This window comes from Gobius niger (assembly GCF_951799975.1).
Source record: "Gobius niger genome assembly, chromosome: 16".
NCBI lineage: Eukaryota > Metazoa > Chordata > Actinopteri > Gobiiformes > Gobiidae > Gobius > Gobius niger.
The window spans coordinates 8,469,221-8,487,262 of NC_136867.1; the positions used below are offsets into that span (position 1 = coordinate 8,469,221).

Here is an 18,042-nt window from a genome sequence, read left to right on the forward strand (position 1 = left end):
GGTAGTGTCATCATATTCTAGAAAAACTAAATAATTGTACCTGCCCCCACCTGTATTAATATTATAGGCTTTTACAATGCTGCAATGTCACCTGACACCCCCTGCCATTACTCAGTGATCCAGTGCATTTTACCCAAAAGAAAACAACTTTCAAATGGTTACTGATACTTCGAAAGGAATGTTCAGTGAATAGATGCAATGTAAAACTTCTCAATATTTCACAACTTAATCTAGAGAAAACAACATGTCAAAAATGTTTTATGTGCATTTCATGCGTTTTACATACATTGTGCATATACCTAAAAGCCCAATGTAGCAAAACTGTACAAATTATACAGGCAAACTGATTATTTTCTATTTGTCACAAGGTTCAATAAACAATGAGCTCTTATTTCATGGCCTGGGCTCCACACGGGTAAAGCAACACTGTGCAACATTCCAGGTTATATGCAACATGCTAAAGGTCAGCTCGACACTGACTGCTGGTATTGTAGCAAGTCATAAAAATAAAGCAAAAGTATTCATCTCGCTGTCGATAGCTTTCTTGTCCCTGGTTTATGGTTGGATGTTGGATTTTGGGAAGGCAAATAATGGATCAGAATAGCACTTTTACCAGTTGTGGATGTGTCTTACTTCATACTCAATGTCCGTAACACATTAAGCTCTTTCCTATGACATTTCTTATGAATTGAAAATCGTACACAAACCTGTAACTTCTTCTATCTTCCAGACCAAGAGACAGAGAGAGACCGAGAGAGACAGAGAGAGACAGAGAGAGACAGAGAGAGAGACAGAGAGAGACAGAGAGAGACAGAGAGAGACAGAGAGAGACAGAGAGAGAGACAGAGAGAGACAGAGAGAGACAGAGAGAGAGTGAGAGCGACAGAGAGACAGAGAGAGACAGAGAGAGACAGAGAGAGACACAGAGAGACAGAGAGAGAGAGAGAGAGAGAGAGAGACAGAGAGAGACAGAGAGAGACAGAGAGACAGAGAGAGACAGAGAGAGACAGAGAGACAGAGAGAGACAGAGAGAGACAGAGAGAGACAGAGAGAAACAGAGAGAGACAGAGAGAGACAGAGAGAGAGAGACAGAGAGAGACAGAGAGAGAGAGACAGAGAGAGACAGAGAGAGAAGAGAGAGACAGAGCCTTTGTGCAGCTCAGAGGAACAAAGTGCCTGTTGGTAACTTTCGTCCCCAGTCTTGTGATCAAACAGCGCTGCCACGACAGAGCCTCCGCGGTCCACCCCCACGCTCCTACAGTAGTAATGCCCCTCGCTATTTTTCTACATCTTATCCCTTTTAATTAGAAAGCAAATTCTGGAGCCTGAAGAGAACTAATCCCTTACGGGCCAACACAATGCACAGAGTGGCTTTGAACAGGCGGCCCGCAGCCCTCTACCCCCTGTCCCCTCTGCTGCCCCCCCCCCCCTTTGCCGGACTGGACCGGGGGAAGGGGGCCCATGCCGCTACTACTTATTACTTCACCATACATGTGCTATAACTATTTGTACTACTGCATATTTGCAATGGGCGAATGTTAACAGTAATTAACAGGCAAAGTGACACGTGTGACAGAGACGATATGAAGTGCGTGCCAAGTCGCCCCATCTCCTGTGGGAGATAGGGCCCGGCCTGATTTGCATATATATTAATGTCCCTTATTGTATAGATTAGATCCCATTAGTTGGTGATTCTGCAAGAAGGTGCCGTCTCTGTGATGGTAACAGTGGCTTATTATGCTCAAATTGTGTTTAAATTGTCGGAGGTCGGGGGAAAAGCCATGGCCTCGGTGTCAGGTTAAGGCTGATTAGGCGTCCACAATGGAATGGGTTGGTTCCACATGATAACTGCAATCGACAAATATTCGTGTGTACCAGGGTTATTCATGTAGTAATTGTGCTACAAATGAGCTCAATCAGTGTGGTCAGTGGAGGGCTGGGGCGATAGCTTTTGTAACATATGAATGTTTGACACAATAAGAACAATTCAGTAAAGAGTTGCAATATAAATACTTAAAGGCACACTGTGTAACATTTTGGACTATACTGTTACCATCAGTATTAAACACAGAAAATGCTATTACTGCATTGGAAAATCAAAGAATGGATTTGAATGATAAACTAGCCTTTAAATCTCAAATTCTGCTGACTTTAGTTACATCTCCATGGAGACGAGCTGGAGCGGTGCCCACTATGGTAAAGTTAGTGTCATGTCTAAGGAGAGTTGAGCCGCTCACAGCAACGGCTTATGTTTGTTTGTACATTCATGAGGTGTTTATAAATGATGAAATAAATGCTTGTATTTCAATTTTGTTTATTGGGTAAAATTCTACGCAGTGTGGCTTTAAAAGCCCTGTACCTGTGTGTGTTTTTTTTTTTTTTTTTTGAAGTGGAACCAATTTAGTTTTGACCTCCTGCAGTGTATTGTAAATTCGGTAATTTGTAAGAAAAAAAACAGTGCATCTATAGTTATAAACCATTCTTGCCAATGGTGTGAACTTGCAGTCTAGTTTGTTAGCATTTCTGAGACAGTGATCCTGAAAAGTGATCCTGCAAATTGTGAAAAGTGCTCATAAACTCATCCCTGTGAAGAATGTGGAAACTGGGAGTGTGTTTGGAAAAATAGGTATTATTATAAGTTATTCACTCCATTTTTCATTGTTTGCAAACCAAAAAAAAATCAGGTGCAGGACCTTTAACCGTGGATATATTGAAAAAGAGAAAGCACAAGTCTGCATTCCAGAAGTTGTAAAACAAATGTTCATCTGACTTTTTGGTTCCACGTTCCTAATTCCACGTCTCGCAGAACTAAAAGAAGCAGGTGTTTGAGTTTTAAAGCTAAAGGCTAGCATTAATTTGGCGCAAGATGAACTAATTTGCATAAAAAACAGCATAACTTACATTCCATACACTGACCCTAGAAGTTATGCAGATGACATCACAGCATAGCATTAGAAGCCAAATATGTGTCAGGTTTGAGCTTTTTCTTGTTGTACCACTCAGTCCAGACAGTTGACGATTCTGTCTAAATGAAAAGAAAGCATGTTGGGACGGCTATAGCGTTTCATCACTTAGTTGATACCCATAGATAGGCAAAGCATGTTCATCATCTTCTCTCTCATTACATATGAGCTATGATGATGTTTGTCATTCTATTATTAAAAAGCGGTGGTGCCATTCATTCACAAAGGGTCAATTGCTCTCAGTTGAAAATACTTCAAGCCGCCAGATTAATATGGCAAATGTGTGGTCCCAGTCCCTCATAGAAAATGCTAGGATCTAACATTTGTGGATTTTCTTTCAAAACGCTGAACTTCATATTTTACACTGAAGGCCCATCTCCCATTTAAAATCCTTATATCCGATTTTAGAATGTCGTGAGTGCAACCTATTTCCAAAACTGCTGCAAAACATTAAAGAAAATCTCCAATGAGCTTGTTAATTACAGCTGTCTAATTCTGGCTTTGCCCTGGGCTGGGATGTGCATTGCAAGGGCGTATGCGAGTGTTATGTACATGCTGTCTGTCTGAGTTACTCACTCTGTCACTCTGTCACAGGCTGATGCTGATGGGCTGCCTCTGTGAGTGAGAGGAGCGTGGGTCACTGCTTCCCAGGGCTATGTACGTACTGCAGCTTTTACCCACTCACAAGCTATTAGTGTAATCGCAGCCCAATTCCCTCCCAAGGCACAGGTTACCACTTAGCACTCTGGACGGAGAGGTGTGAACCACCAAAACAAGGCTAAAACTAAACTAAAAGAGGAAAATCCTAAGTAAAACTCAACTTTCGAACACTTCAGACGGAAGACCGCGGTGATTTTTGCGATATACCGCGGCTTTTTGCGATATGGATGTTCCTTTCGTTACTTTTGCGATTACGATCTCTGGAGATAGCTCTATTATGCAACCCTGAGAAGTGCAGTTACTTCTAAACTTACTCCAGTACAAGCTCTGAATGCACTAGCCCGCCTCAGACTCTGTGCTGTAGTTGTATTTTGATCCTACAAAGCCCGCATCCATGTCACTGCTCAGAGCTATCATTACCGAGCTGTCAGTTAAGCGATGTTTTCCTGAAAATCTCTGCTGTCAATCTCTATCGGATGTGGGCACCGGCTTATTAATAATGCATAATCTCTTAATTTGTTATAACAACACATTAGCATGGCTCCATCATTGACTTTGATTTGGTATTCATGTATTTCTCGGGGCATATTTGGCGTTCTCCTGGGCCCTGTGAGCTTGGAGGTGGGCCGCTGCAGATGGGGGGGGAGAGCTCTGAACATGTCCGCCTCAATGGGACTACGTGTTTCCCTTGTTCAGTTTTGTTGTCTAAATGTTTTACAAACTTAATTGGCATTCCCGCGGGGAGCCTGCCAGCTGTCGGCCTGATGGCGAGCCTTGGTAATTTGGTGCGCAGGAGAAGGCCAGCGGAGCAGAGCGCGCCACGCAACACGCCGCGCGCTGCACACGGCTGCCGCTTATTTGTTTTCCCCTTGTTTTGTTTCGATAACACACACAGATGCGGAGGAATACAGTGGAACAGCTGTGAGCTAACAAGCTGAGAGCGGAGGGAAGCGGGGCGCTGGGGGTCCTCTCTTAACGGGACAGAGCCGGATGACCTCCGGAGCTGAGTGCTAAAGAAGTGAGTCCAAACGCTAAGGAACTGTGGTGCAGGGTGAGCTTCTTAACCCTCTCCTTAGTCTGCATGATTTGAGAATTAACAACAACTTTCTCTGCAGCAAACTGAGAAACGTCACGGTAATGGCTGTAATCAAATGAGAAATATCCAAAAACTTGACACACAACTGCCACCTGTCACCAAATAAACAAATGATTATGTTTCCAAACAGGTTTAACCCAAAGACTAATGTTAACCTCCTTCTTCCTGATGCCTAACAGGAAGTAGGGGCAGGCTTTCGCAGGTCCTTGCTCTCATGGACACTGACGCTTTTTTGGCCCCTCGTTAAACATAAGTTTGCCATTCTTACCTCCACACTTGATATAATTTTTGTTCTAATCTAAGTAGGAGCTGGCTTCAAAAAAACAGCCAAACTGCTAGCATAAACGAGCTTCAGTTAGCCCTCACTGAACGCTATGGGGGAAGCCACACACCCTCAGTCCATCGATGTACAGTCTATGATCCGAACACCTTGTAGAGGCTTTTCTTTAGTTCTTTGTTTCTCCTCAGTTCTTTATTTTTGTCGCTGCACGGTAAAACGATCATTGCTCCGTCAGCCACCTTTTATTTTTGAAGAGCAACTTCATGTTTGTGGGCAGTGACAGCCCTCTACGGCTAAATTGCATGCATTCCTTGTAAATTGTTTCGAATTTCCAATACAAAATAACACATCGATTTTAGCTCCAAATTTGACATATGAAATGTATAATTTCTTCTTAACCAAAATATATAAAATGAAAAAAAGAAAAAAAATAATACACAAACCTGAATTATTCATACGCCTGTTAGCAATATGAAATAAGACCTAACACATCATTTTGCTGACTGCTGCTTGAACAGTATTTCTCTTTGTTTCTCATCATTTGATTTATGTTTATGGAATTCGTTACATGACGATGACCAATCCTTTTCCCCCTTTCAGACTCGGTGCCGACTGTCTCTCAGTATCTCGTGCCCTCTGTGTGCAGGGCTGGTCTGTCGGAGAGAGCTGGAGGACATGTTGACACGGCGCACTGTCACCAATGCATGGCACTGCATATTCACTCCGGATAATTCCTCTGCGGCGGCAACAGCACAGGCAAATGGAAAAGTGACTGTGCTTCAAGGGTAAATAGAACTTCTTCTGATACAGTGGAGTCATGGCTAGGAGTGTTAATAAGAGTCACACAAAATCGTGCCTTTTCGAATCACTTCAGGTGTGGCCGGGTGTGAAAGGAAGCCGACTCTGGAAGATGTCATCTCCGAGTGAAGTGAAGTGCAGGTGGTGCTCCATTGGTGCCTCTCTATGTGTGTGCGGGTAAGGGAACACAAATGATTGCCTTAATGTGAGTTAGACCAATCTGGGATGTTTCATTTTATGACGTCAGATAAGTTCACTGATAAAGCGCGACAGCATTTGACAAGGAAAACCACCAATTTCACCAATTTACATATTGGACATGGGCAGGATGTGACATAAGTAGGAATTAAACATTCCATAACGGTCGCTGTTCAAACATACTGTACACAAGGGCCATGAGCAAGTCCCAGATCTATCATTGAAATTGGAACTTGCCCTCTTCCCTGTTCATCCCTTTTCTCTTTGTCCATCAAACCAAGACACGATTAGACCAGCATCTGGCTGGTCACGTCATGTTTATGTGCACGGAGGTGAGCTTTTGATATTGCATTTCATCGTTACCAAGCTTAATCGTTCAAATCTATGAGCATTTAGACTGAAGCAGTGGACACAAGCGCCTTTTTTATATGTGGTACACTGACTGCACTAGCGTCTAGTTTGAAGGGAAAAATATGCTGAAACAATAAGACAATAGGCTATCTCAATATTTGCACCTCCAATACTACAGAAGCGGCTGTAACCTCTCTATTATGGACGAGATACTCTGCAAAATTCTTGGCTTTGGGCCAATCAGTTTTTAATCCACTTTTTTTAAAGAGGCCGGATGTGAAGGATGTAGAGGATAAAAGGGATCTAGAGCTTAGTACGAGCTGCATTCATGATGCACGGGGCTGTGGCCCAACCAGACCCACATATGTTCAGGTCTTTATTGCCGTTCTGGAGCCGACTGGAGGGACAATCAATTAGCTGTGACTCTGTGTTCCCTGGAGTTCATGCATATTCTTGTGCCCATGCTGTCACCTACAATCATTATTTACCAACTCTCATGCTGATCACTTCTCCCCTGTTACTTATTAGCGACAATTTATCACCGAATTATTATCACATGGGAGGTACCGAAATGTCCGCAAGAAGATCGCAAGAAGATCGCAAGAAGCCAATAAATATAGCAAAATCACTGAGATCTGCACAATTATTGCTAACAGAGCCGCAAATGGTATCTTAAAAATGGGCAAAGGTTTGAATTCATTTTGTTGGAACCTGATTTTGTGTCTTGTTTTGACACAGTTTGATGAATAACTGTTAACTAGTTTTGTTTAGATTTAATATACTGTGTTGAAATGGTTTAGGAAAATATCTCAAAAACATCATCGATTATGCAGTATTTTCCCATATTGTGCAGCCCTGTTGCCTATAGTCAGCAGCACAGGCTAACTTTGGGTTGTAGTCGTCACTCTCCTGAGCGTTGTTGGATGCACTGAGGTGTGTGCTCACAGTGCGCCCTGGCTGTGTCCGCGGTGCCGGAGCCCTGAGAGGAGTATGAGGGGCAGTCTGATTATTCAACACGTCGCTCTAATCCAGCCCTTGTGGTAGGGACCTGTGAAAGAGCCTGGTCTTTGTGCCGGGGGGCTAATCGTGTTTTCAAAACGCCAATCGAGCCTAATCTTCTGGCCTGCCTCTAATGTGGAGCTGCTGATATCCTCCGCTGCGATAAATTAAGCTACTTATTAATCTAATTATGGTACATTCATCCCCACAAACTTTCATGTGACTTGGAAAGCCCCCTTCAGCGCAGGGTCCCACAGGCCGTGTCCCTGTCTGCAGACGTCTCTCTCTGGACGGGCCAATTAGCAGCTCTCAGGACGGGCCTAACGAGTCTCCTGGCTCCACTTGGCCCCTCACACCGGGGCGGCCTCTAGCGCTCTCTAGTCTCACTCTCTGATCATTCTGCACTTACTTGACTTTTATAAATGTTCTCTCGATGTTCGTTTTTGAAATCGGATCCCTCATGCTTCTTAGGTAGGTTAGATTTTTGGTGTAAATCAAGTTTGTAATCAACCTAAACTCTCTTTCTTTTGCAAAATTCCAACGCTGTCCCCAATTCAAATCCGTATTAGAACTTATGCAAACCTCTGTTTAGAGCAGGGGTGGCCAACCAGTCAGAGACCAAGAGCCGGAATTTTCAACCTTGATCCTGTGAAGAGCCACAAAGGCACCGACCATTAGCGAGATTCCGGGGCGGTCGTTTATTGTGATTAAATAGAATGTGACCGTTTTATTTAATCACAATAAACTATAACTTTATGCCTTTTTCTTTCTTTTTTTTAATAATTGTGTTAGATTGAATGGTTTTACTCCTCAACAAGATTGAAATACATGTATATTAAATTACATTTTGTGCTTTCAGCTCTGACTGAGACAGAATTAGATTATTATTATTATTTTATTTTTTTTAATGCTGGGGTGTGTTTGTATGTGGGGCCCTGCCCACTGAGCCCCCTCCTCTGATCCGCCCCTGGCCTGTGCGCTCAGTGCCTGCAGCTTCGTCCTGACTGGACTGTGCAGAGAACGCACTCTAGGCTGCATAAAGTTCATGAACTTTAACCAGGAGCCTGTGGAGGATCTGAGAGTCTGTTTTAAGTTGCATCTGTTACAGTCTCTGTCACATGTGAAAGGAAAGTCATGACGTTGCGTATTTCCGCGTTACGATGTCGCGCTTCGCATCATACGCTTCAAAAGAGCTCCGCTTTTTTCCATTTCCTAATTTTGATCTTTTTCTGTGAATATGTGGCCAAATTACATCAAATAAAGAGTAGCTGATCAGAAATCTGAAAAGCACAGAAGCTAATCCTAGTGCCACGATCTGCCTGACTGTTGTTTAACCTACATCCCGCTGTGAGTGAGGCTGCACGGGCTCCTTTTACGCGCCGCCTCGAAAAGGAGAGAGATTCTACTCTCATTCATGTAGAGATGGAAACAGGGTCTGTAGGACTATGGTTGGATTTTTGGTCAAAGACTGTTACAGTTTATGGGAAATATTTACCAATTATTTTGCAAAGAGCCGCATTGTATTAAACATCTCCAATCATGCAAAGAGCCGCACTCTGATTGGCCAAGAGCCGCATGCGGCTCGAGAGCCGCGGGTTGGCCACCCCTGGTTTAGAGGTATGTAGAGATTCTGAGCTTGTTTGTCCACAAACCTGTACTTGTGTCTGTGCAGCTTAAGGCAACCCAGGTAGCATGATTGTAGTAGCCCACCTTTTATAACCCAATTAGAGCACATGCTACATACAGCACATTGGCCTTAAAGCAGCACTATCCGAATTTCCCCGTTATCAAACCATGAAAGCCGGCGGTAGTTGAGTAAAATCTGTTAAATGCATTTCTAGCTCTCACAGACACTCTGCACAGCCCCATTGTTCAACAAAGTTAAATTAGAACCACGTCTCAGCCGGAGTTCATAGCGAGACAGAGTTGAGATGTGAATAGGGCGGACCACCAATGCTAACACGCAAATTTAGCTTCTCGATTTCATACAAAATGCGCAATGTTTAGACACAACATTGCACTTAGTCTGTTTTTCTTTCACAAATGTCGCATTTACAATGTAGATCTATGGTACCAAATACTTAACTACATGAAAATAAACTTTAACTGAATTAAATATACAGTATATTGTAAAATACAATATTACAGTATACATTGTAAAATACGATGCAGCTCAGAATAGATGTTGATTAGTTGTTTTAGGTAATCAGATGACAAAAGGGAATCCCAAAACAGTTTCCAGTTTTAATTAGGCTTTAGAGAAAGTAGACAATAGAGAAAGGTGCAGTCTCTTAGCCCTGGAGCCACATTCTGGCTTGGCCCTTGTCTGTCTGAAGAGCCCTCCAGATGCCCGTGTGATTGCTGAACTTCTGTGCGCTCCTTCAGTCAGTCTCCTCCAGAAGTGGGGCGCCGGGATACTTCTGCTGGTGGACATCGACCTTTACAGCAGATAAAAATGCAACTCGATAAACTCCATGTAAACTCAAACCTGTTCAGATGTTAGAGTTTCAGCTATAAGGGTGCTTAGCACCTGGCGGGTTACCCGATTGGTAAAAATAAATAAATAGAAGGAATACATGCTAAGATCTGTCTATACATTTTGATTGACAAACTAAAATGTTTGTTCTGTAGAGCCAGTCTTTTAGAAAACTGGGGGTTTGGGGGTTTTCCCCCAGTACATTTATAACCAGACAGATGTCATTTCCTGTAATATGATGGATTTTTGACAAACTAATTATCTTTCCAAAATAGTTCAAGTAAGGAGACATTATTTATGAGACTTATGAGATGCTAATCAGATAGTGGCATGCTTGTCCTTATAGAGTATATTGTTTTTCTACCATGCCAATGGGCCATGAGTGAGTTAGAGTTGCATGAAATTCTCCCTCTTAAGGTGTCACTAATGAAACATAAATAAAATCAATTTTAGTTTCATTTTTTTCTTCAAAAATTGTCACTGGTATAAACTGATTAAAACTAACCACAAGCAATGCCTCCTGGTCGCCTCCCGCGGGAGGTGTTCCAGGCATGTCCTAGTGGGACAAGGCCTCGTGGAAGGCCCAGGACACGGTGGTGGGACTATGTCTCCGAGCTGGCCTGGTGTCGCCTCGGGGTCCCCCCAGAACAGCTGGAGGAGGTGTGTGTGGATCGGGAAGTTTGGGCATCTCTGCTGAGACTGCTGCCCCCGCGACCCGGCCCCGGATAAAGCGGAAGAAAATGGATGGATGGATGGACAAGCATCATATAATAAAATGTATGAATAATAAAATAAAATAAAAACAACATAAAAAGCTGTCTTAAGCCCTTTAAGCGGTTTTAGACACGGTTCCCAAGTGAGGGCCCAGCCCTTAGTCCTCTGCTACCTGTCCTCCGTCCCTGCATTAGCACCAGCACCAGCAGTGGGCTGTGTGCCACAGACTGTAGACTAAAATGGACAGTTTTTGTTTGTTGAAAGTCCCCCTCATACACGGACTTATACAGTTGATAAACAGATATGTTTGTGCATTCAATACAATAGCGTGTAGCGGCAACTCGTGATGCATTTTGCGCTGTATTTCAGATGAATTAAACACTAGTATCATGATAAAACATGAGGCCAGGAGTCCTAAGAGAGGTCGGTATGTGCAGTTATAGAGCAGCACCAAAGTTTAAACCAACAGAGACAATAGATGCTTGAGCAGCCCTAAAATGGTCTAGCCTCGCCCCTGGACTAGGAATCTAATGCTACATGAACAGCCCTGACCTTGTTCCATTATCAGCACATTGTAGCAGCAATTTCTATTTTGACGATGTTTACGATGTTTACGCATAATTCAGCTGTGAACCGAATTCCACTGCACCTGCTCTGACACAACCCCAGCTTTATGCGTCCCTTCAAATAGGGCTGATAGCATAAGATTTGCTTTTTATCAAGTGTTGTCACTATCAAACCACCATTCGATGCAGAGAATGTTCCCCGTACCCTACAGTGGGGCGATAACACAGTGCTGAGGCCGGCCAGAGCGCTAATTGCATGGCGAATATTTATAGTCCAGACAATTAGCTGTAGCCTTTTATATGCTAAATAACAACAGCAGCAGTGGCAACAGAGAGAGAGGGAGGGAGCGGGGTGTGTGTGTGTGTGGGGGGGGGGGTAAGTAATTAAGATGCTCAAACAGGACAGGGACATGCAGTCTGTTGTGCTCTGATTTGTAGCTAACAAACACAATAATTAGCCTGTTATTGTGGGATAATGAAGTTGCCAGTGTCCTTTTCCCTGCAGCCAAAGCCATCCGCTACAAGGACGAGTACTTTGGCTGCTCCTTCACCAGGAACAGCAGCAGCAGCTGCAGGGGGACCAGTCAAGATGCATGGTTCCTCACTGGCCACTTTTGGCTATGTAATAAAAGTGAGAGGCTCTTTAGGGAGGGTTTGATGCAAGACACATCGGTTGGAAAGGGCTTTTGTTGGACTGTAGGAGAAATCTACATGTTTGCAGTTGATTTTATTGATTTCATCCTTTAGAGGAACCTGTCAGGAGCGACCGCAGTGCACCGTCCAGGTGAACAACTCCACATCTCCAGCTTGGACCTTGGTCAGGGAGTACCTAAGACGGTGCATTATCCCTCTTGTTATCCAACTTGTAGAACACTGCATGTGACTGCGTTCACTGATGGTGGTCAGAGAGGCTGCGGTCGCAGATTGGCAGCCACACTTCAGCCAGTTTGTCCCAGGGCAGCTGTGGAGTAGCGTGTGAGACCCAGCAGTCATGCAAGTTCAAGTGTGTAGGAAATCGATCAGGGGCTAGTTTAATGTAATTTCAGAGATGGTCAGTTATGAAGTAAATTTAGTTTAGTACTGTACTTACGTCGAGGTTTTGAGAAGCTTTACTTACTTGAGTAGTATTTTTGTTGAACGCACTACTTTTACTCCAGTAGATTTCAAAGACAGATATAATACTTTCTACTCCAGTACATTTCTGTAAAGGCTCCAAAGTATGAAGTTAATTTGGCTGCTTGGTTTGTTCATACAATGAACTCTCCAGAACAGTAGGTGGCGATGTGCAGATGTTCTATAAATGCCACTGACGCACAACAAGGAAGAAGATTTGTCCACGTCATGTTGCCGTACGAGTTCAGGCCAAATGTTGGTGTCACAAAGTTAGTCCTAGCACTTACTTAAACTGATTTGTACTTTCTACTTTGATTCATCAGTACTTTGACTTAAGTAAAAATGTGACTGAGCAACTTCGACTGTTGGCGTAATATTTGCCCAGTATCTGCACTTTCTCAGCTCTGATTTCAATGGGTCACACTCACATAGTGGGTAATATATCGATGTCAAAACACATATTTACATGGAGCTATCATTTGAGCTTTTGTGTCCATAGCGGCGTACCTGCTCCCCGCTCGTATCTGCGCATGGCCCGAGCGCAGGTTCACTGAATCAACAATGCCGTCTGGCGGGATTAGGTGCGGCTCGAGCTGATTTGATATTTGTGTCTGATAGTGCTTGTAAGTACGCCTTTGTTCCCCCCTCCATTGTGACCAAGATTAAGGCCAGGCTCCTCTTCATCGTCCCGCGCTATAGTGTATAATAACCAAGATAAAGCAGCCACTCACTGATTGAATCATTCGTGCCTTCCCTTAGCATCACCTAGCGCGAATTCTCCCTTTGCTTCTAATACCCGTCAATCACAATCTTATGCGCTAATGAGAAATAGTTGTTTTTAATTTCTACTAATGATGTTTTTTTTCTTAACGGCATCAACAAACAACTTGGATGGAAACTTTTAATGAAGTCGAATAATTGCATCAAATTGCAGATAGGTTTGTTTTTGGGGCCGCACGGATCTGCTGACGATGCGACAGACGGCAACTTATTTAAATAGTGGCACTCGGAGCCTGAGAGTGTGTAAATAGCGGATTATTGTGCGGTAATGGGGACAGAGGAGGTACTGTGAGGGATTTCAATAGCTGTATATGTTCTTATGTGCACAGTGGCTTCAGAAAAATCAACCCTGATATCCCAACACAATTTATTCGCATGACTTAATAGCTAAGCGTTTGTAGAAATGAAGAAAGCCTTTGAGGACCTACTTGGAGATAAACAGAACTTTTTCCTGTATCAGACATAGGAATACATAGACGGGTATGAATGCTTCTTGAATGCACTGTATGTACTTGTGCGCACATACCGCGTTGTCCGTGGGTGTTGAGGTTTAGTAGGTGCCAGTTGCATATATTTATCCCTTGACTTTGATATTGAAATTTGGTTGCAGCGAAAATGAACGCGATTGTAAATGGAGATGTTGCTTTCTTTACGCTCTAAACACCAATGGAGAGGTTTTCCAAATTCTCCTAAAAGCTTGATTGTCCAGGATATTGCTCCTTCTCCGAGCTTCAGTCTCAGAAGTTGAGAAGTGTGCACTTCCTGTTGGCCAGTGTTGCGTAAAGACTACTTCCTGTCACCATTTTGACGTAAATTAAAAGTAAAAGAAGATTATATATAACAGAATAAAACTTAAAAAATAAACGTCAAGCCTAATTAGTGTGTTTCACAAAATCGTGTTCAGCTGGTGGGGCTATTTTACCATTTGTTAGCGTTAAATTAACGTTAGCCTTTAGCTTCAAGGCTAAAACACTTTCCGTTAGAAACACAGAAGTCTCCTGATGAAGTATTTACATCTTGAGTAAACTTTTGAACTTGAGTAAGTAGCAATTATCAAATATCCTGCCATGTGCTCTTTAAATATGTATTTACTTCAACAAAAGGCAGTGTTCGATCTAATGTAGTTGGACAGTTAGCAAGCTAGCTACACCAGTCCATTAGTCTGTTCAATGTATTTTTCCTATAGCTGCTAGCCTTTAGCCATCAAGCTCTAATTATGAACGATCCAGATGATTGAGGTATTTTATCCATCTGACACATAGAGTTGCCAACAGCGTCCTTGAAAGTATTGAATACGTATGAATTTGGTCATGTTTGGGAGATGCTGAGCAGTTCACCCTCTGACACTCTCAAAGTCATTGTAGTGGAGCTACAATAAGGCAGGCTTCCTGTTTGCCGGGGTCTAGAGGGAGCCGCACTTTACAAAAGCGTCCCAGAGTCATTGATATGATTGTGTACGCTCGCTCTCTCTCCCCCTAATCTCTACAGGTATTTCTCCTTGGCTCTTGTTATTAGAATGCACCCAATGCTCTCTATTGATGCATGTCAGAGGCTCATTCTTTCATCTCCAACATTTAATTTACCGTCCTGTTGTGCCACTAATCCTGTGTCGTGCCATTTCCTGCGCTCCTCAGATTGCTCTCTCAAAGCCCCTTCTCTGCCAGATAAAGAGGAAGGTAATCGCCATTGTCTGGCTACAGATACACCAGTGGCAGCCCCTTCTCCGAGCAGGCCCCCAAATTAAAGAGCCGTCCTGCCCCTGTGCCCTCGTAATCACCGGGCCGGGCTGGCTGCGCGAGTGGACCCCAGGGCTGGTGCACTTTTATCACAAATAGGCTTTGAGTGAGACCCACCCGCGGCTGCAGCAGTGCTCCTATAGACCCCCATATTCTCCTCCGATACACACACAGCCCATTTCTAACCACTACCTCCACTTCCCCTCTCTGCTCCTCAAACTTCAAAGTGCTTTATATTATGTACTGTCATTCTGGAAAGTTTAGGTGAAAATGTATAGTAGCCATTAATATCCAATAGTAAACGTTGTTCCATTCAGAGTTAAGAAGCAAACTAGCGAACAATTGTCCATAGAATAACATCAGTTACAAACAACATAAACTCAATTGTAGTCGCTGAATGCTTTTATTTGAGCAATTACTCCAGAATTACACATTTTTAAATCTCCTTTGGTTTGGTTTGTGTGTACCCCTTTTCCCAGAATATCTTTGTAATGACACAATCCTGAGCCCTATAGAAGGAGGAGTCAGATGGCTTGTCCAAAATGATTGTTGCCAACCAATTTAAAAAAATCTCCTTTTAGGCCCAAACCAGTCTTGCATTCATGTTACTTTTCAAATTTGGTATTGCCATTTTCATCTGTCTTTCTATAATGTTCCATCAAAGACCAAGAAGCCAACCATAATCCTGTTGAGCTCGGCTGTTAAAGTGTTCCAAACAAAAGCACTTTTTAGATGAAATTGTTGACGGACAAAGCCTAACCTCTTCATTATGTGGGAGTGCACCTAAGTGACTGGTGGTGCTGGTGCTGAGCACTGAAGTGTAATTGATTGTAATGTGTGAGGTGGAGAGGGTCACTGCCCTCATACACAAACACTCAATAGTGTTGAGCTAATTTTCTGTTAATTGTGGCTGTGGCTTCCCTCGGCTGAATTGACATAACGGCGCAGGGCTGAGCCAAATCATCACCATTATGACATTAGCGCGGCTTATCCACTGCTAAGAGCCTGAGCTGATACCAACACTAAGGAGTTTAGGATGCTAAGAGGAGACCATGCAATCGCACTAGCGCCGTAATACTGATGGACAACAATGAAAGTTTACAATACGGATCAAAGATCTGCCCGGGTTAAGGAAGAGATCCAATTAAGAGAGCCTTTAAACACAAAGTTTGATCCTTACGGGCAAGTTAAAGGGATGCTGCTACGGCTAAACCCACTCATAACAAGACATTTAGCTTGACTGACTGCTGCTCGTACAAAGGAACCACTGCTCTTTTAGCGCACTTAGCCTCTGCACTCTGGACTTATTCTCTGACTGGAGTGAAGGGCCTGTTTAATATACAATGTGAATGAATTAGCGGGGAAATGGCGATGTGCGTCTCATAGAAAAGGTGAGGGAGGGGCCAAGGGTGTGTGTGGTGTGGTGTGGTGTGGTGTGGGGGGGTGAGAGGGAGATGATTACCCGTGATGTATCCCAGGTTGTAATCCGCACACTGGAGATTGGGCCGTTCCTTTGAGCCAGCAGAGGGGCAGTGGCTCGGGAGAGGCGCTGGGAGTAATTAGACTTGTCTGAAGAGAAGATGGGCTTTAGGTGCCGCTAATTAAGATCATAGCAGTGGCTGAAATGGTTTTAACTGGTCGGCCACGGCGGCGGACTCTCTGAGGAGCTGAGCAAATGTCTGCGGGGTGCAATTTAGCTTGTAATGTTTTTTATAGCGGGTGAACGCAACATCAGTAAGTGCTAATGGCATGTTTTGGAATACCTTGTTTGTATAGGCAGCAGAAGTAAAAATTTGAATTATTTCTCAGCGAACTGTAGAGAAGTCTGTGGTTTATGTGTGTTTTTGATGTAAACCAACAAACGAAAAGACTTGGATATTTCCATTCAATACATCATGGATAAATAGTCCAAAAAGAGCAATTTTTTGAAAAGGCTTATAAAAAACAAAAACAAACAGAAGGCATGATGGTTAAATGGTTGGTGCTCCAGGGTTTAAATCAGGGGGGCTGGTATGGTAGGTAAATACTGTAGATTTACAAGGCTCCCCTTCTTGACTGACAGGAATAGGAATAGCATTGGTTATTCCTTACATCTTTGTTGCAACAGACCTTTCTAGCTGTCGCCCGGGGGTTACAGGGGGACGCCCGCGCTCCCTCTCCCCTCTGACCAGGCGTCACCTTTAAATCTGCCTTTTCATATTCCTCTCAAAGAGCCCTGCCCGCAGAATAGGTGCCTGCCACACCGGATCTCTGGACAAACAAGAGCGGCGGTGGCAGGGGCGAGATGGAACTCTAGCGGGGGTCAATTATTTAACACGGGGAAGGATTTCCCTCTCTCCCAGCATGGCTCCGTGATAAAAAAGAAAGCAAATAATAATACTGGTGAATGAAATAGGAAGGAGTTTGATTGAATATGTTCAGCTTAAGTTACGCTATAGAATGTGAGGGACAAATGTAGGCTGGCGACCTACCTGGGTGGTGGGGCAAAGCGTATGACGGACAGGCCTCCAGTGGCTGCCGACAGTGTTAAAGAGGCAATATTCACATGGTAATCGCACAGGCTGAGGCGCATTAGGCCAAGGTAAGCTCCATAATGCTGGTAAGACAGTGAGTAGTGCTTTATTGGTGAAGAGAGAAAATCCTATCTGCCATTTAGCCAAAGAATCACAACAGTAATGCCATTAGCTTAGCGCCCCGATCTCCAAATAGCATTTAATTGCCAAAAGCGGCCCATTGTTGGTGGAGTTTGTGTGCGAGGGTGAGCCGGGGGGTAGAAGTGGATGGGTTTCTGTGGCAGGGGGGTATTTGGGTGTCATAGTTTAAGATCTAGGAAGAATGATGGCCCCTCACACACGCACGATCATTCACAAGCGAGCAATGTCGAGCTAAAGCTCCGCAGTAACTAGCTTAACTAAGGTCTTTAGGGAAAGTAAATTCGGACCAACTCCTCTCTCCTTAATACCTGATTTGTTCAACAACATGATTTGCGAAGCATCTATTCAAAGCCCTTTTGGGTCTTAAGGCTCAAGCCTTGTACCTCGCGGTTATTGTGGCCTGTTTAGGGTTTGGCTGTGTGGACGCTGCTAATGCAGGCTAATGGGCTTCGGCAGAGGAACGCTCTCCCAGCTCCCATTGAAGACCCCATGGAAGGCAGCATAAGCTCCATCAAATAAAGCCTCTGGACAGACCTTTCTTTGAGTTTTTATTAGTGAGGGAGGCCACCCCCGTCTCACCCCAAATCTCCTGTCTATTCTCCTGCTCTGTCCCGCTCCAAACCTGCGACACCAGCGCTCCCTTCAGAGCCGAGATTCA

At 43.8% G+C, this 18,042-nt stretch overlaps 1 long non-coding RNA gene across 5 annotated transcripts in view; it reads left to right on the forward strand.

Annotated features, from left to right (window-relative positions):
* The window catches only part of LOC306976410, a 48,438-nt gene that overhangs the window by 8,290 nt on the left and 22,106 nt on the right, over positions 1–18,042 (forward strand). For 4 of the 5 annotated variants that reach the window (XR_013793766.1, XR_013793768.1, XR_013793769.1 and 1 more), the window contains 3 exons: positions 4,519–4,641; positions 5,646–5,784; positions 5,874–5,974. This is a non-coding gene — a long non-coding RNA (uncharacterized lncRNA). Of the gene's footprint in view, positions 1–4,518; positions 4,642–5,599; positions 5,785–5,873; positions 5,975–18,042 lie in introns of all 5 variants that reach the window. The other variant, XR_013793767.1, reaches the window with a different exon arrangement.